Genomic DNA, 20,734 nt, shown 5'->3' on the forward strand with positions numbered 1-20,734 from the left:
CTGTCTATTAGATAGGGGGGAAAAACATACACCGAACTGACTTTTCAAACAATTGAATATCTCCCATAGTATTTGGATTTGGCATACACTTTCTTATTCTTCTATGCCACATGATAATTTTTACTAGTAATGGGTATAAATGTACTGCTTCTGCTGTTATTAGTACTGGGAATGAGATTGTCCCATTTTATTGAGAGATTGATGATTAACCAGTACTTGCTGGCACCACAGCAGGTGTACACATTAAGAGATCCAGAAAGGAGGGACTGTTAACAGTGTAAACACTGCCTCATGATATTATTCCATTTAGTAATACAACAGTGTTGTGTCATTTAAAAATATATATTTTTATGTTTGGTGGTATCTTGCTCAGTCAAACATACACAGCACTCACGGTAATAATGGACCACACATAGTAGAAACATAAAATATGGTTTCTTTGAATATAATTGTGTTTATTATTGTATAGATTATACATTTTTGGGGGTGTAAGTAAGTAGTACACCAGGCCAATACATCCGTGTAAATGAGGCGGTAACAGATCGCACATAAAAGAAATAAACTATGATTTTTTATTATGATTTTTTTGTGGGGGGCAGGGTTACAAGGATTTTAATGTACAGATTTGAATTTTTTGGGGTGTAACTGCCACTGTCACAAAACACCCAAGTCTTCCGAAGTTGCACTTTATGTCTAAACTTGCACAGTTGGCCATATGCAATGTCCTGCAACAGGCATGGCAGAGCCGGATTAAGAGGGGGGTCCCGGGGATAAGTACCCCGGGCCCCCTTTTTTCAAAGGGCCCCCCGTCGCCGCCGCAGATCGGAACAGAGATCCGATCTGCGGTATTGCGCTGCGCTCCCGGGAGCCGGCGCCACACGCAGCGGCAGGGCAGCTCAGCGATTGCTGTCCCTGGCGGCTCTGGCTCCCGGCTCCCGGCGGCGGCTCCACTGACTTCACTGCCTGTGTGATGGGACAGCTGAGCGACGGCTCAGCTGTCCAATAACATGAGGAGCAGCAGCCTGCGGCCTGCAAGGAAGGAGGAGAGAGGACAGCCGCGCGTGGAGGCAGCAGCCAGCCCAGCACCCATTCTCAGCCAGCTCTCAGAACGTAAGGCTGATTTACAGTATGTTATGGGTTTTAATTAGAGATGTGCACTTTAAATTTTTCGGGTTTTGTGTTTTGGTTTTGGGTTCGGTTTTGCGGCCGTGTTTTGGGTCCGACCGCGTTTTGGCAAAACCTCACCGAATTTTTTTTGTCGGATTCGGGTGTGTTTTGGATTCGGGTGTTTTTTTCAAAAAACCCTAAAAAACAGCTTAAATCATAGAATTTGGGGGTCATTTTGATCCCAAAGTATTATTAACCTCAATAACCATAATTTACACAAATTTTCAGTCTATTCTGAACACCTCACACCTCACAATATTATTTTTAGTCCTAAAATTTGCACCGAGGTCGCTGGATGACTAAGCTAAGCGACCCTAGTGGCCGACACAAACACCTGGCCCATCTAGGAGTGGCACTGCAGTGTCACGCAGGATGGCCCTTCCAAAAAACACTCCCCAAACAGCACATGACGCAAAGAAGAAAAAAAGAGGCGCAATGAGGTAGCTGTGTGAGTAAGCTAAGCGACCCTAGTGGCCGACACAAACACCTGGCCCATCTAGGAGTGGCACTGCAGTGTCACGCAGGATGGCCCTTCCAAAAAACACTCCCCAAACAGCACATGACGCAAAGAAGAAAAAAAGAGGCGCAATGAGGTAGCTGTGTGAGTAAGCTAAGCGACCCTAGTGGCCGACACAAACACCTGGCCCATCTAGGAGTGGCACTGCAGTGTCACGCAGGATGGCCCTTCCAAAAAACACTCCCCAAACAGCACATGACGCAAAGAAGAAAAAAAGAGGCGCAATGAGGTAGCTGTGTGAGTAAGCTAAGCGACCCTAGTGGCCGACACAAACACCTGGCCCATCTAGGAGTGGCACTGCAGTGTCACGCAGGATGGCCCTTCCAAAAAACACTCCCCAAACAGCACATGACGCAAAGAAGAAAAAAAGAGGCGCAATGAGGTAGCTGTGTGAGTAAGCTAAGCAACCCTAGTGGCCGACACAAACACCTGGCCCATCTAGGAGTGGCACTGCAGTGTCACGCAGGATGGCCCTTCCAAAAAACACTCCCCAACAGCACATGACGCAAAGAAGAAAAAAAGAGGCGCAATGAGGTAGCTGTGTGAGTAAGCTAAGCGACCCTAGTGGCCGACACAAACACCTGGCCCATCTAGGAGTGGCACTGCAGTGTCACGCAGGATGGCCCTTCCAAAAAACCCTCCCCAAACAGCACATGACGCAAAGAAAAAAAGAGGCGCAATGAGGTAGCTGACTGTGTGAGTAAGATAAGCGACCCTAGTGGCCGACACAAACACCGGGCCCATCTAGGAGTGGCACTGCAGTGTCACGCAGGATGGCCCTTCCAAAAAACCCTCCCCAAACAGCACATGACGCAAAGAAAAAGAAAAGAAAAAAGAGGTGCAAGATGGAATTGTCCTTGGGCCCTCCCACCCACCCTTATGTTGTATAAACAGGACATGCACACTTTAACCAACCCATCATTTCAGTGACAGGGTCTGCCACACGACTGTGACTGATATGATGGGTTGGTTTGGACCCCCCCCCCAAAAAAGAAGCAATTAATCTCTCCTTGCACAAACTGGCTCTACAGAGGCAAGATGTCCACCTCATCATCATCCTCCGATATATCACCGTGTACATCCCCCTCCTCACAGATTATCAATTCGTCCCCACTGGAATCCACCATCTCAGCTCCCTGTGTACTTTGTGGAGGCAATTGCTGCTGGTCAATGTCTCCGCGGAGGAATTGATTATAATTCATTTTAATGAACATCATCTTCTCCACATTTTCTGGATGTAACCTCGTACGCCGATTGCTGACAAGGTGAGCGGCGGCACTAAACACTCTTTCGGAGTACACACTTGTGGGAGGGCAACTTAGGTAGAATAAAGCCAGTTTGTGCAAGGGCCTCCAAATTGCCTCTTTTTTCTGCCAGTATAAGTACGGACTGTCTGACGTGCCTACTTGGATGCGGTCACTCATATAATCCTCCACCATTCTTTCAATGGGGAGAGAATCATATGCAGTGACAGTAGACGACATGTCCGTAATTGTTGTCAGGTCCTTCAGTCCGGACCAGATGTCAGCATCAGCAGTCGCTCCAGACTGCCCTGCATCACCGCCAGCGGGTGGGCTCGGAATTCTGAGCCTTTTCCTCGCACCCCCAGTTGCGGGAGAATGTGAAGGAGGAGATGTTGACAGGTCGCGTTCCGCTTGACTTGACAATTTTCTCACCAGCAGTTCTTTGAACCCCAGCAGACTTGTGTCTGCCGGAAAAAGAGATCCAAGGTAGGTTTTAAATCTAGGATCGAGCACAGTGGCCAAAATGTAGTGCTCTGATTTCAACAGATTGACCACCCGTGAATCCTTGTTAAGCGAATTAACGGCTCCATCCACAAGTCCCACATGCCTAGCGGAATCGCTCCCTTTTAGCTCCTCCTTCAATGCCTCCAGCTTCTTCTGCAAAAGCCTGATGAGGGGAATGACCTGACTCAGGCTGGCAGTGTCTGAACTGACTTCACGTGTGGCAAGTTCAAAAGGTTGCAGAACCTTGCACAACATTGAAATCATTCTCCACTGCGCTTGAGACAGGTGCATTCCACCTCCTATATCGTGCTCAATTGTATAGGCTTGAATGGCCTTTTGCTGCTCCTCCAACCTCTGAAGCATATATAGGGTTGAATTCCACCTCGTTACCACTTCTTGCTTCAGATGATGGCAGGGCAGGTTCAGGCGTTTTTGGTGGTGCACCAGTCTTCTGTACGTGGTGCCTGTACGCCGAAAGTGTCCCGCAATTCTTCTGGCCACCGACAGCATCTCTTGCACGCCCCTGTCGTTTTTTTAAAAATTCTGCACCACCAAATTCAAGGTATGTGCAAAACATGGGACGTGCTGGAATTTGCCCATATTTAATGCACACACAATATTGCTGGCGTTGTCCGATGCCACAAATCCACAGGAGAGTCCAATTGGGGTAAGCCATTCCGCGATGATCTTCCTCAGTTGCCGTAAGAGGTTTTCAGCTGTGTGCGTATTCTGGAAACCGGTGATACAAAGCGTAGCCTGCCTAGGAAAGAGTTGGCGTTTGCGAGATGCTGCTACTGGTGCCGCCGCTGCTGTTCTTGCGGCGGGAGTCCATACATCTACCCAGTGGGCTGTCACAGTCATATAGTCCTGACCCTGCCCTGCTCCACTTGTCCACATGTCCGTGGTTAAGTGGACATTGGGTACAGCTGCATTTTTTAGGACACTGGTGAGTCTTTTTCTGACGTCCGTGTACATTCTCGGTATCGCCTGCCTAGAGAAGTGGAACCTAGATGGTATTTGGTAACGGGGGCACACTACCTCAAGAAATTGTCTAGTTCCCTGTGAACTAACGGCGGATACCGGACGCACGTCTAACACCAACATAGTTGTCAAGGCCTCAGTTATCCGCTTTGCAACAGGATGACTGCTGTGATATTTCATCTTCCTCGCAAAGGACTGTTGGACAGTCAATTGCTTGGTGGAAGTAGTAAAAGTGGGCTTACGACTTCCCCTCTGGGATGACCATCGACTCCCAGCAGCAACAACAGCAGCGCCAGCAGCAGTAGGCGTTACACGCAAGGATGCATCGGAGGAATCCCAGGCAGGAGAGGACTCGTCAGAATTGCCAGTGACATGGCCTGCAGGACTATTGGCATTCCTGGGGAAGGAGGAAATTGACACTGAGGGAGTTGGTGGGGTGGTTTGCGTGAGCTTGGTTACAAAAGGAAGGGATTTACTGGTCAGTGGACTGCTTCCGCTGTCGCCCAAAGTTTTTGAACTTGTCACTGACTTATGATGAATGCGCTGCAGGTGACGTATAAGGGAGGATGTTCCAAGGTGGTTAACGTCCTTACCCCTACTTATTACAGCTTGACAAAGGCAACACACGGCTTGACAAATGTTGTCCGCATTTCTGTTGAAATACTTCCACACCGAAGAGCTGATTTTTTTGGTATTTTCACCAGGCATGTCAACGGCCATATTCCTCCCACGGACAACAGGTGTCTCCCCGGGTGCCTGACTTAAACAAACCACCTCACCATCAGAATCCTCCTTGTCAATTTCCTCCCCAGTGCCAGCAACACCCATATCCTCCTCATCCTGGTGTACTTCAACACTGAAATCTTCAATTTGACTATCAGGAACTGGACTGCGGGTGCTCCTTCCAGCACTTGCAGGGGGCGTGCAAATGGTGAAAGGCGCATGCTCTTCACGTCCAGTGTTGGGAAGGTCAGGCATCGCAACCGACACAATTGGACTCTCCTTGTGGATTTGGGATTTCGAAGAACGCACAGTTCTTTGCGGTGCTTTTGCCAGCTTGAGTCTTTTCATTTTTCTAGCGAGAGGCTGAGTGCTTCCATCCTCATGTGAAGCTGAACCACTAGCCATGAACATAGGCCAGGGCCTCAGCCGTTCCTTGCCACTCCGTGTGGTAAATGGCATATTGGCAAGTTTACGCTTCTCCGACGACAATTTTATTTTAGATTTTTGAGTCCTTTTTTTACTGATATTTGGTGTTTTGGATTTTACATGCTCTGTACTATGACATTGGGCATCGGCCTTGGCAGACGACGTTGCTGGCATTTCATCGTCTCGGCCATGACTAGTGGCAGCAGCTTCAGCACGAGGTGAAAGTCGATCTTGATCTTTCCCTAATTTTGGAACCTCAACATTTTTGTTCTCCATATTTTAATAGGCACAACTAAAAGGCACCTCAGGTAAACAATGGAGATGGATGGATACTAGTATACTTATGGATGGACGAGCGACTGCCGACACAGAGGTAGCTACAGCCGTGGACTACCGTACTGTGTCTGCTGCTAATATAGACTGGATGATAATGAGATAAAATTTAAATATATATATATATATCACACTAGTACTGCAGCCGGACAGGTATATATTATGTAATGACGGACCTGCTGGACACTGTCTGTCAGACTCAGCACTGCAGACTCCTAAAGTAAGCTACTAGTATCAAGAAGATAGAAAAAAAATAAACCACGGGTAGGTGGTATACAATTATGGATGGACGAGCGACTGCCGACACAGAGGTAGCTACAGCCGTGGACTACCGTACTGTGTCTGCTGCTAATATAGACTGGATGATAATGAGATAAAATTAAAATATATATATATAGATCACACTAGTACTGCAGCCGGACAGGTATATATTATGTAATGACGGACCTGCTGGACACTGTCTGTCAGCACTGCAGACTCCTAAAGTAAGCTACTAGTATCAAGAAGATAGAAAAAAAAAACCACGGGTAGGTGGTATACAATTATGGATGGACGAGCGACTGCCGACACAGAGGTAGCTACAGCCGTGGACTACCGTACTGTGTCTGCTGCTAATATAGACTGGATGATAATGAGATAAAATTAAAATATATATATATATATCACACTAGTACTGCAGCCGGACAGGTATATATTATGTAATGACGGACCTGCTGGACACTGTCTGTCAGACTCAGCACTGCAGACTCCTAAAGTAAGCTACTAGTATCAAGAAGATAGAAAAAATAAATAAACCACGGGTAGGTGGTATACAATTATGGATGGACGAGCGACTGCCGACACAGAGGTAGCTACAGCCGTGGACTACCGTACTGTGTCTGCTGCTAATATAGACTGGATGATAATGAGATAAAATTTAAATATATATATATATCACACTAGTACTGCAGCCGGACAGGTATAAATTATGTAATGACGGACCTGCTGGACACTGTCTGTCAGCACTGCAGACTCCTAAAGTAAGCTACTAGTATCAAGAAGATAGAAAAAAAAAAACACGGGTAGGTGGTATACAATTATGGATGGACGAGCGACTGCCGACACAGAGGTAGCTACAGCCGTGGACTACCGTACTGTGTCTGCTGCTAATATAGACTGGATGATAATGAGATAAAATTTAAATATATATATATATATCACACTAGTACTGCAGCCGGACAGGTATATATTATGTAATGACGGACCTGCTGGACACTGTCTGTCAGACTCAGCACTGCAGACTCCTAAAGTAAGCTACTAGTATCAAGAAGATAAAAAAAAAAAAACCACGGGTAGGTGGTATACAATTATGGATGGACGAGCGACTGCCGACACAGAGGTAGCTACAGCCGTGGACTACCGTACTGTGTCTGCTGCTAATATAGACTGGATGATAATGAGATAAAATAAAAAAATATATATATATATCACACTAGTACTGCAGCCGGACAGGTATATATTATGTAATGACGGACCTGCTGGACACTGTCTGCAGAATGCGTTTATAAAAACACCACACGACGAGTGTTTAACTTTTTCAGGCAGACAATCACAATATACTGGTGGTCAGCAGACAATCACAATACTGGTGGTCAGTGGTCACTGGTCAGTCACACTGGCAGTGGCACTCTGGCAGCAAAAGTGTGCACTGTACTTAAAATATGTACTCCTGCTATAACTGCTCCCCAGTCTCCCCCACAATTAAGCTGTGTGAGCAGTGAGCACTCAGCACAGTCAGATAATGATATACAGTATATGATGCAGCACACTGGGCTGAGCACAGATATGGTATGTGTGACTGTGTCATACTGTGTATCGTTTTTTTTCAGGCAGAGAACGGATTAATTAAACTGGTGGCACTGGTCACTGGTCACACTATCAGCAGCAAGTAGTACTCCTCCTATATGCTCCCCAAAATTTGTGTCTCTCTCTAGTACTAGTCACTCTAAACGGAGAGGACGCCAGCCACGTCCTCTCCCTATCAATCTCAATGCACGTGTGAAAATGGCGGCGACGCGCGGCTCCTTATATAGAATCCGAGTCTCGCGATAGAATCCGAGCCTCGCGAGAATCCGACAGCGGGATGATGACGTTCGGGCGCGCTCGGGTTAACCGAGCAAGGCGGGAAGATCCGAGTCGCTCGGCCCCGTGTAAAAAAAAACTGAAGTTCGTGCGGGTTCGGATTCCGAGGAACCGAACCCGCTCATCTCTAGTTTTAATATATATATATATATATATATATATATATAAAATATATATATATATGTATATATATATATGTGTGTGTGTGTGTGTATATATATAAATATGTATATATATATATATATATATGTATATGTATGTATATATATATGTGAATATATATATGTGTATATATATATATGTGTGTGTGTGTGTGTGTGTGTGTGTGTGTATATATATATATATATATATATATATGTGTGTGTATATATATATATATATACATATTGTGTGTGTATATATATATATATATACATATATATATATGTGTATATATAAAGGTGTGTGTGTATATAATATATATATATATGATTTTAATTTTAAATCTTAGGGCCCCCCTGTCTTAAGTACCCCAGGCCCCCCGAGGCCTTAATCCAGCTCTGAGGCATGGGCTTGATTTTGGCAAGTCTGCTGGTAGTTTTATAGCAGTTGGAAGGTGGTTTGATCACTGCCCTGGCTAACAGAGGAACTAAGAGGTAATAAGATCACTATTATTTAATAATCACGTAGTGATGTGCACCGGAAATTTTTCGGGTTTTGTGTTTTGGTTTTGGATTCGGTTCCGCGGCCGTGTTTTAGATTCGGATGCGTTTTGGCAAAACCTCCCTGAAAAAAATTTGTCGGATTCGGGTGTGTTTTGGATTCGGGTGTTTTTTTACAAAAAACCCTCAAAAACAGCTTAAATCATAGAATTTGGGGGTCATTTTGATCCCATAGTATTATTAACCTCAATAACCATAATTTCCACTCATTTCCAGTCTATTCTGAACACCTCACACCTCACAATATTATTTTTAGTCCTAAAATTTGCACCAAGGTCGCTGTATGGCTAAGCTAAGCGACACAAGTGGCCGACACAAACACCTGGCCCATCTAGGAGTGGCACTGCAGTGTCAGGCAGGATGGCACTTCAAAAAAATAGTCCCCAAACAGCACATGATGCAAAGAAAAAAAGAGGCGCACCAAGGTCGCTGTGTGACTAAGCTAAGCGACACAAGTGGCCGACACAAGCACCTGGCCTATCTAGGAGTGGCACTGCAGCACATGATGCAAAGAAAAATGAAAGAAAAAAGAGGTGCAAGATGGAATTGTCCTTGGGCCCTCCCACCCACCCTTATGTTGTATAAACAGGACATGCACACTTTAACGAACCCTCACACCTCACAATATTATTTTTAGTCCTAAAATTTGCACCGAGGTCGCTGGATGACTAAGCTAAGCGACCCAAGTGGCCGACACAAACACCTGGCCCATCTAGGAGTGGCACTGCAGTGTCAGACAGGATGGCACTTCCAAAAAATAGTCCCCAAACAGCACATGATGCAAAGAAAAAAAGAGGCGTAATAAGGTAGCTGTGTGACTAAGCTAAGCGACCCAAGTGGCCGACACAAAGACCTGGCCTATCTAGGAGTGGCACTGCAGTGTCAGACAGGATGGCACTTCCAAAAAATAGTCCCCAAACAGCACATGATGCAAAGAAAAAAAGAGGCGCAATGAGGTCGCTGGATGACTAAACTAAGCGACCCAAGTGGCCAACACAAACACCTGGCCCATCTAGGAGTGGCACTGCAGTGTCAGACAGGATGGCAGATTTAAAAAATAGTCCCCAAACAGCACATGATGCAAAGAAAAAAAGAGGTGCACCAAGGTCGCTGGATGGCTAAGCTAAGCGACCCAAGTGGCCGACACAAACACCTGGCCCATCTAGGAGTGGCACTGCAGTGTCAGACAGGATGGCAGATTTAAAAAATGGTCCCCAAACAGCACATGATGCAAAGAAAAAAAGAGGCGCAATGAGGTAGCTGTGTGATTAAGCTAAGCAACACAAGTGGCCAACACAAACACCTGGCCCATCTAGGAGTGGCACTGCAGTGTCAGACAGGATGGCACTTCAAAAAAATAGTCCCCAAACAGCACATGATGCAAAGAAAAAAGAGGCTCAATGAGGTAGCTGTGTGACTAAGCTTAGCGACCCAAGTGGCCGACACAAACACCTGGCCCATCTAGGAGTGGCACTGCAGTGTCAGACAGGATGGCACTTCCAAAAATAGTCCCCAAACAGCACATGATGCAAAGAAAAATTAAAGAAAAAAGAGGTGCAGGCATCGCAACCGACACAATTGGACTCTCCTTGGGGATTTGTGATTTAGAAGAACGCACAGTTCTTTGCTGTGCTTTTGCCATCTTAACTCTTTTAAGTTTTCTAGCAGGAGGATGAGTGCTTCCATCCTCATGTGAAGCTGAACCACTAGCCTTGAACATAGGCCAGGCCCTCCGCCGTTCCTTGCCACTCCGTGTCGTAAATGGCACATTGGCAAGTTTACGCTTCTCCTCAGACGATTTTGATTTAGATTTTTGGGTCATTTTAGTGAGCTTTATTTTTTTGTATTTTACATGCTCTCTACTATGACATTGGGCATCGGCCTTGGTAGATGACGTTGATGGCATTTCATCGTCTCGGCCATGACTAGTGGCAGCAGCTTCAGCACGAGGTGGAAGTGGATCTTGATCTTTCCCAATTTTACCCTCCACATTTTTGTTCTCCATTTTTTAATGTGTGGAATTATATGCCAGTAATATATCAATAGCAATGGCCTACTACTATATATATTGCGCACAACTGAAATGCACCACAGGTATGGATGGATAGTATACTTGACGACACAGAGGTAGGTAGAGCAGTGGCCTTCTGTACCGTACTGCTATATAGTATATACTGGTGGTCAGCAAACTGTGCAAAACTGAAATGCACCACAGGTATGGATGGATAGTATACTTAACGACACAGAGGTAGGTAGAGCAGTGGACTACTGTACCGTACTGCTATATATTATATACTGGTGGACAGCAAACTGTGCAAAACTGAAATGTACCACAGGTATGGATGGATACTAGTATACTTGACGACACAGAGGTAGGTAGAGCAGTGGCCTTCTGTACCGTACTGCTATATAGTATATACTGGTGGTCAGCAAACTGTGCAAAACTGAAATACACCACAGGTATGGATGGATAGTATACTTGACGACACAGAGGTAGGTAGAGCAGTGGCCTTCTGTACTGTACTGCTATATAGTATATACTGGTGGTCAGCAAACTGTGCAAAACTGAAATGCACCACAGGTATGGATGGATAGTATACTTGACGACACAGAGGTAGGTAGAGCAGTGGACTACTGTACCGTACTGCTATATATTATATACTGGTGGACAGCAAACTGTGCAAAACTGAAATGTACCACAGGTATGGATGGATACTAGTATACTTGACGACACAGAGGTAGGTAGAGCAGTGGCCTTCTGTACCGTACTGCTATATAGTATATACTGGTGGTCAGCAAACTGTGCAAAACTGAAATGCACCACAGGTATGGATGGATAGTATACTTGACGACACAGAGGTAGGTAGAGCAGTGGCCTTCTGTACTGTACTGCTATATAGTATATACTGGTGGTCAGCAAACTGTGCAAAACTGAAATGCACCACAGGTATGGATGGATAGTATACTTGACGACACAGAGGTAGGTAGAGCAGTGGACTACTGTACCGTACTGCTATATATTATATACTGGTGGACAGCAAACTGTGCAAAACTGAAATGCACCACAGGTATGGATGGATACTAGTATACTTGATGACACAGAGGTAGGTAGAGCAGTGACCTACTGTACCGTACTGCTATATAGTATAAACTGGTGGTCAGCAAACTGTGCAAAACTGAAATGCACCACAGGTATGGATGGATAGTATACTTGACGACACAGAGGTAGGTAGAGCAGTGGACTACTGTACCGTACTGCTATATATTATATACTGGTGGACAGCAAACTGTGCAAAACTGAAATGCACCACAGGTATGGATGGATACTAGTATACTTGACAGAGTTAGGTAGAGCAGTGGCCTTCTGTACTGTACTGCTATATAGTATATACTGGTGGTCAGCAAACTGTGCAAAACTGAAATGCACCACAGGTATGGAAGGATAGTATACTTGACGACACAGAGGTAGGTAGAGCAGTGGACTACTGTACCGTACTGCTAAATATATAGTTATACTGGTGGTCAGCAAAATTCTGCACTGTCCTCCTACTGTATACTACAATGCAGCACAGATATGGAGCGTTTTTCAGGCAGAGAACGTATAATACTGGTGGACACTGGTCACTGGTCAGCAAAACTCTGCACTGTCCTCCTACTATTTAATACTGCTGGTCCCCAGTCCCCACAATAAAGCAATTAGCACACTGAGCACAGATATTTGCAGCACACTGAGCACAGTCAGATATGGAGCGTTTTTCAGGCAGAGAACGTAGATATTTGCACTTGCAGCACACTGAGCACAGATATTTGCAGCACACTGAGCACAGATATTTGCAGCACAATTTGCAGCCCACTGAACATAGAAACTGAGAGGACGCCAGCCACGTCCTCTCACGATCATCTCCAATGCACGAGTGAAAAATGGCGGCAACGCGCGGCTCCTTATATAGAATACGAATCTCACGAGAATCCGACCGCGGGATGATGACGTTCAGGTGCGCTCGGGTTAACCGAGCAAGGCGGGAGGATCCGAGTCTGTCTCGGACCCGTGTAAAATGGGTGAAGTTCGGGGGGGTTCGGATCCCGAGGATCCGAACCCGCTCATCACTAATAATCAGACTCTTATTTCACACATTCATTCTTAGCAGTGGTGATGCTCATTTAGAGTATCCAAGTAGCAATTAATGGAAAACAGAACAAAGAATTTTATAGACTGGGAACTCTTAACTCTTACCTTTTATTTATAGTTAAAATAGGCTCACTATGAACAACATTGAGACACGAGTCCAAAATACAGCTGCTGGAATGAAATGTGAAAGGTAGGAATGTACGATAAGCTCTTCAGTATTCCTGGGGGCAGTCTATATAGATACAATATACACATAAAACTAATCACAATACATATGATATTAAAATACTCTAGGTTTCAATCAAGGTAATATTGCCCACTGGTTTCCATTGCAAAAGAAAATATATGCTTGTATATATCACTGTAACAATTTATCTTACTCATGTACAAACAACACATTTTGTACAGGTATCCTTTGTGTGTTGTTGCAACAAACAAGTGATTAATTACATTAATGATGCAAAGTTACTATAGTTATAATAAAAAGGTGTGTTTTTTAGATTATGCTTCTCACCATTTGTTCAATAGCAGTGAATGGTGAGTGAGAGATCTATTAATCACAGATTATCCTTAGAAACAACAGGCAATATCAGCACATGTGATGAGCTGTTCATTTCTGCCTTTGGTTGTTTGCCATTAGACATTTAACAGACAATGAAAAAAAATTACTAAGCTGGTAAAGAGTAGCTGGTGTATAGTAAAATCTGTACACCACAGGCAAAATGTGAGTCAGAACTGACACTCTGCCAGGGATGCATAAGCATCACTGCCACATTTCTGCTTGACACTTTGTTTATGAGGGTACCCAATAGAGTGTGACCCTGCCCCCTGCTCCTAGCAGTGGGGTCCATACTATCTCTTGGCACTCCTGTTTACAAGATAGAAGAGGCATAGGTTAAAGGCATATTGATTAGGGCATGTATCATTGGTTGTTTTTTATTGAGGGCTTCAAAAGTCAGGTTAAGTGGATTGAATTTAAGAGCAGTGAGTTTTGCACTGTGTAATGTATATGGAGAGGAGAGAGAAGATCAATCTTGCCACTGGTTTTAACAAAGATTGTATAGCAGAGAGATTGTTGAGGGGCAGGCCATCTAGCAGAAGGTCAAGCAGTCAAAGGAGGAAAAAAATAGAGAAATGATAAATGTTTCTGTAACATTCTGAGGGAAAAAGAGGTATAGTCTGACAATATTTATACAGTGGAGGAAAAACACAGCTCAAGAGACTGCATGTGTGGAGTGAATATGATATGGAGCTGACGATAACACCAGTCATTAGGGGAGAATGTGATGTCACTGTGATTAAATGTAGAGTTTGAGTCATGAGATTATGAGGGAGTAGATGCTTAGCTCCATTTTGGACATGCTGAGGTTTGTGTACAGTGACACATCTAGCTGGAGATGGCAGAGAATCAGCTGGACAAACAAAATGAAAAAAATCAGAGAAGTCATGGAGAAGTAAATGTGTATGTTAACTGCACAGAGGTGGTAACTCAATGGAAAGAGGAAGTGGGGGAGTTCAGTAGTAGAGATTCTGAAGGAGCAAAAGGTAGGAGGTGAACAGGACATAGTGGGATGTGAAGGTCAAGGAAGTGAAGAGTGTTGAGGAAAAAAGGAGGTGTATTGAAAGTTGCACAGACATACAGGAGAACTATTAAGGAGAAGTAACACTTTGGAGTGTAGAGGAAGGAAGCCTGATTGCAGCTGGTCAAGAGGAGTGCGAACAAAGTTGGTCATGTGGTTATACACAAGTAGTTTGGAAACAATGGGGAAGAGAAATATAAGGTGGCAGCTTGAGGGAAAAGTAGGGTCAAGAGATGATGAGCCTGATTCAGAGTTGCATGCTATGCCGATATTCGCGCAAATGGCCAATGCTTTTTTCTTTCGCACATGAGTCAGAGTCGCACAATACATGCATCCCAATTGTTACCACATGAAGATATTGATGCAGTCTCTGTGAATGTCAGTGGACGTTCCTGGTAGGTAACATATGGAAGTGGATAAACAGAAGCAGGCATGCTGCATGCGTGTCACTGTAAGCAGGTGCTCCCAAAGATGCACAGTTGCTTACACAGGAGGCCATACTCAGATATAAAAACTTCAATGATCCAACTGGTGGTGCAACGATGGTGCATCTAAATCTGCTGCAAGTGGGCATCTCAATAATAAGAAAATTAGCATAAGACACAGCCACGGCTGAGGTATAAGATGTTGTGCCTGCTTGCAAATTTGAATCAGGCCTGGTTTCTTAACTGAAACAACACAATAAAGGTACAGAACTGGAAAACATTAGAGAAAATATGCCAGAGATTAAAGTGAGGAATCACTACAGTTAAGAAACCTAATTATAAGTGTATCTTCAAATTAAAGAGGAACAACATAAGGCTCTTCTTTCTTGAACTCTTTGCATGTGATAGCCATGTGACTTCCTGCCCCCATGTAAACCAAAAAAAGTCATAATTATGACAAGGCTAAACAGAATATGATCAGACATGCAACACAGTATAAATGGGGCACAAAACATTGAAGAGACTATGCTTAAACAGATTGTGGAACGCAAGCCCTGGAAACAGAAAGCAATGAATCCAGTTTAACAAAGCTCAAATATCTGTCAGCCATGAGTTCCTAAAAGCAGATTAAAGCAGCATGCATAGAGAAAAACAGTTTATTTGTCAGTATATAGTGGGGTTTCCTACTTTCAACTCCATCAAGGCACACAATCAATACATTTGTACACTGCCTTGTGATCAACTATCTACTATTTGGTCTAGAGTATAGAACTTATCCCCACATTGGCTATCAGATTGCTTACCACTGTTTACCACATACTGTAAACTAGAGGCATGGGATGTCTTATGGGGTCCAGTCATCTGTGATGGATTGCCACCATTCCCCATTCTGCCAATGCCGGGGTTGAGGAACTGGGGAAATTCAACATGTTGGAAATCCCCAATTCACCGTTTCCAACAAAATGATCGGATTGTTAACATGCTGTATTTTTTCAGAATCCTCTGATTGGTAGTTATAATCACCCATCAGTGGATCGGTTCGGCATCGGGGAATATCAATGCTGATAAGCCTGCATTGTCTGATTTTTGGGCCTGAATGTATATGGAGGAATTTAAAATTTGTTGTCAAATAGACTATGACCAAAGTATGTAGTTACCTCCATCTAATACTACCAGGCTTAACCTGTGATAGCGGAGAGATTATGTATCTTTCAGCTGGTGGTCTAAAATACATACACTGGATTGCTTGTTTACTAACAATGGGGCAGTTGTATTAACCTGGAGAAGGCATAAGGAAGTGATAAACCAGTGATAAGTACAAGGTGATAAATGCACCAGCCAATCAGCTCCTAACTGTCATTTACATATTGGAGCTTATTGGCTGGTGTGTTTATCACCTTGCACTTATCACTGGTTTATCACTTCCTTATGACTTCTCTAGGTTAATACATCTGCCCCCCTATGTTCTTCACTTGAGCATAACATGAAAAAAATATTTTTAGAAGACTAAAGACCTTCTAAATCTGGCAGCTCATCTTTTTTCATGGACACATCGTAAATAAAAGTTTTCAATAACAGTTGAAATTTAATTATGACATGGGGATGGGTGGATTTAGATTAAAAAACCCGTCATTTAATGAGAAAATTTTCATATTAAAAATAATATATTTCCATATTACAGTGAATCATTCCAGGAAACATATAAGACAAAGAATGAATAACACATGAGTGAAGAGTTGGTGGACAGATTGTATCAATCTCTTGGTTCAAAGGGTGGTGGCATATTGCTCTACTAAACAATGGTTGGAATGTATGTACGTAGTGCTGCTGAATAGCTCCACATTGAAATTAAAAAGATATTATTGTAGAATAGTATGCTCAAAATTCCTTCATCATTAGTTTCAAATTAAAAACATCAATTTCAACATACAAACAAAATGTTAGTACTTTACAATTCTTTTGTACTAAGTAATCAAAAAAGTGAACGCATTACTATATTTGGCAATGTATGCTATGTTATCTTTTTCATACCCCATTACAGGGGTTGATTCGTAGTTGCACATAATTCTGCTTTGTTGATAGACAACTGCATATGTTCCATAACCTGCATATACAACTTTGAGTAAGTAAAGATCATTAAGAGACACGCACATCTTAGCCACATTTCCACTTGCAGCTTACAGTGTTTCGCTAAGCAGCAACAGGGGGTCCTGTGGTCTGTGGGCGTGTCATGGGCATGTAGACGGAATTGTTATTCAGATGTGAGTATGCGCAGAGACCCATCTGCAGTAATGATAGGGCAAATGCACATGAATAGTGATGACAGCTACTTTCATGATTTTATGTTTAGGGTGGGTGCAACCATGCATGCAATGTTTGCAGGTATGTGGCCCAATAGTGTGAATCTTTGAATCACACAGGAACAAGATAGGCTGCGAAGGTCATTTCAGCAATAATGGCAGGCATAGGGTCAATACAGTCAGATAACTAAAGGTAAAATGGCAGCACCCATGCCATGCCAGTTCTCAGGAATGCTGTCACCCAGGATCCATGCTGGATGTGGCAAGAGGAGTCTGAGCAGTGGAGACATACCATACCAAAGAATACTGACAACAACAAGTGCATTAAGAGGGTCTAAGGGACAGCTATGTGACAGGTGGGTGCTGAAAAGAGAGCCATTATAAGTCTGAATGCAAAAGGAAACGGAGAAATGTGGCAGTAGCTGAAGAAAGTAGGGTCAAAAGATGTTTTGTTTTTTTTGTTGTTTTTTTTGAGAATAGGAGAGATGAGTGTATATTTGATGGCAGACAGAAGAATTTGTTCATGGATGAAGATAGGCTTGATGGCTGGTGACTACTTTCCCTTTAAAGTAGGAGACTAAGTCATGAGCAGTGAGGGAAGATGGAATTGTTGGCATTGGAGAACATACAGTATATAGGAGATGCTTATACCTGAAGATTGTTTTGAGCCAGGGAGAGGTGACCAGGAGCTCAATCTGTACATGTTTTAAAAATGTGTAAAAGTATTTATTCTGGCAGTATATGGGCCCATCTACCTATCATTATCTGACATTTGTTAATGGAATTGCTGTGCTCAGGGTATATTGTCTCACATTTGGTAAATCTGTCCTAAACTACAGGGGATATAGCAGGTGGTAAGCAACTTACTATACTCACAACAAGTCAGCCTTCTAGCCAACCCCATCTATTTTCTTCTCCCGTGACCAATTCCATAGGTGCCAAAATATACTTACATCATCTAAATGCCATATAGCTTTCAACTGAAAATATGTTGATCCTCTCACAGCCCCAGCCATTACCAATAAGGTTTGGCAGATGTATAAATTTGATAACAATATGATTGCCATAATTTATGACTGTCCTAACCAATTTCTGAATATCTGGAGTACTTGGTTTTCCCCTTTTGTTCCTCCCCTAACCTATAAAGCGACCCTCTCCTTTTTCCTACCATGGTCCTCATGCAATTACAAATGCTTGGCCCTCACACTCTCTCATTTTCTCTTCTCTTCCACTTGTTTCCCTATGCTAACACCCATTGTACATCTTACTACGCTTTAACCTCTCTCCCCTCTTCTGTATGGCAAGCACTTTCATTGTTCTTTGAAATCTGAAGAATTTTGCTTATCACACTTGTTTTATGGATCACATTTTGAGTTTTGTCTGCTCAGATTGAACACTGAAGAAAATTAATACAGGTTGAGTATCCCATATCCAAATATTCCGAAATACGGAGTATTCCGAAATACTGACTTTATTGCGTGAGAGTGAGATAGTGAAACCTTTGTTTTCTGATGGCTCAATGTACACAAACTTTGTTTATTACACAAAGTTATTAAAAATATTGTATTAAATGACCTTCAGGCTGTGTGTATAAGGTGTATATGAAACATAAATGAATTGTGTGAATGTAGACACACTTAGTTTAATGCACAAAGTTATAAAAAATATTGGCTAAAATTACCTTCAGGCTGTGTGTATAAGGTGTATATGATACATAAATGTATTCTGTGCTTAGATTTAGGTCCTATCTCCATGATATCTCATTATGCTATGCAATTATTCCAAAATACGGAAAAATCCCATATCCAAAATACCTCTGGTCCCAAGCATTTTGGATAAGGGATACTCAACCTGTAGTTAAAAAAGAAAATAATACAATAAAACTTAACTACGTACTTCTGTACCAAGGGATCAGTGTCCAGGTGGCTCCTTCCCTCTGTGACCCTGCTGAACTGAGATGCTGTAAAACTCCTGACCTGCATCTCATCTGAGAGGGGTCACAGAGCAGGATCCAAGCGATCAGATCACTAGAGTCACAGAGGAGCTTACGGATCACCTGATGTATGTGTTAGCTTAGTACAGCACTCAGGGGTGGTGATTGGGAGGAGGGTAGCTGGTGAAGTGCTGGTAAGAGATTTGCAGGGACAGAGTTTTCTCACAAACGCTGTCCCAGGCTGCATGCAACATTTGATAATATTTGCAATGTTTTAAAATACCACAATGCAAATTTGGGTGAATTTTTCATATCCCAGCTGCATCTGAGATGCAGATTGTGATAATTATGCCCCTTAGAGCCATCCCAACCAAAAAGAGTGGCTGCACACTGAATGGTCAGAGCATGATACAACAGCTTTGATTGGTTATACACGGTTAATCCACAGGTGTGTGTGTGGGGGGGGGGGGGGGGGGGGGGTTTGCAACAATTTCCATTGATCTTTAGCACATATTTTGCACCAGGGGTTAGGCACCTATACTGCACATAGCTTATGCTTTCCAACCTCTTCCCTCCCCTGTTCAGCCTCTCTAAGCATACAGCAATGTACGTGTAAAATGCATCTTGCACAGGGATTTTCTGTGCTCTTTCAGTAAGAAATTACATATTTATTTTCTTAAAAATTGTATATAGATCCAACTCCATATAACACCTTAGCCATCAGCCGGGTGGAGTCCTACAATATGGAATATTGGTGAAGTCCTGGAAACATAGGGACTGATTCTGAGTCATACTGTATGCACGATTTACTACCTTACGCTAATGTGCAGGATTGTGCATCTGTAAGTGGAAACCCGTGTCGTCCATTGATATTATGTTTGCCGCTCTAACTTCCATCATTGGTATCGGCAGTTGCATTAGTTCCATGCTATCATCGGAAACCAGCTTTACCTTCCCCATACGCATGATTAAGAATCACACAGAGCTTTGATACATGCCCACAACACTCCCAGGTAACTCACAAATGTCAGGGTGGCTATGTGCGATGGCAGTGTCATTGTCCAGTTCCCACCTCAAAATTCCATATTTCCTGGACAGTTCTGTCCATCTAAAATACAGTAGGACACATATGCAAAAATGTGTCACTTCTCTTCTGCGCATGTGCTGTGTGCAAAGAGATCCGTGAAAATCAGGGCCACACTGAGCATGCTCAGTGACAGTCTCTGGAAGTTATTTCTTCTTGTTGCTGGATTTTGCTCTGAATAATCAGGGAGGGCATGGAACCTGACACCTAATTAACGTTCTACCTTCTGTTTACTGTTTGTGATTTTTCAAGTATTTATGCTATTTCCCTGTGTTTCTTGTCAATTCCTAAATAAACAACCATCTTAGAATAAACAAAATTATGGTTTGTTGTAAAATCTTTATTTGGCTTTAGTTGGTGTTTGCTAACTGGGATTATAAGTATTTATTTGTACAATAAAGATTTCCTTTTTAATTTTTCACATTAAACATGTTTTTCATAATAACAGCTAGCTTTGCTTAGGATTTGTCTCTCAAAACCCTGCTCTAATTTTCTTACTATTTTCTAACAAACTAAAGGTATTGCTATAAAGTGCACTATCAATCAACGTAGTAAAAATACTACAC

Source organism: Pseudophryne corroboree, chromosome 2 (genome assembly GCF_028390025.1).
Source record: "Pseudophryne corroboree isolate aPseCor3 chromosome 2, aPseCor3.hap2, whole genome shotgun sequence".
Taxonomy (NCBI): domain Eukaryota; kingdom Metazoa; phylum Chordata; class Amphibia; order Anura; family Myobatrachidae; genus Pseudophryne; species Pseudophryne corroboree.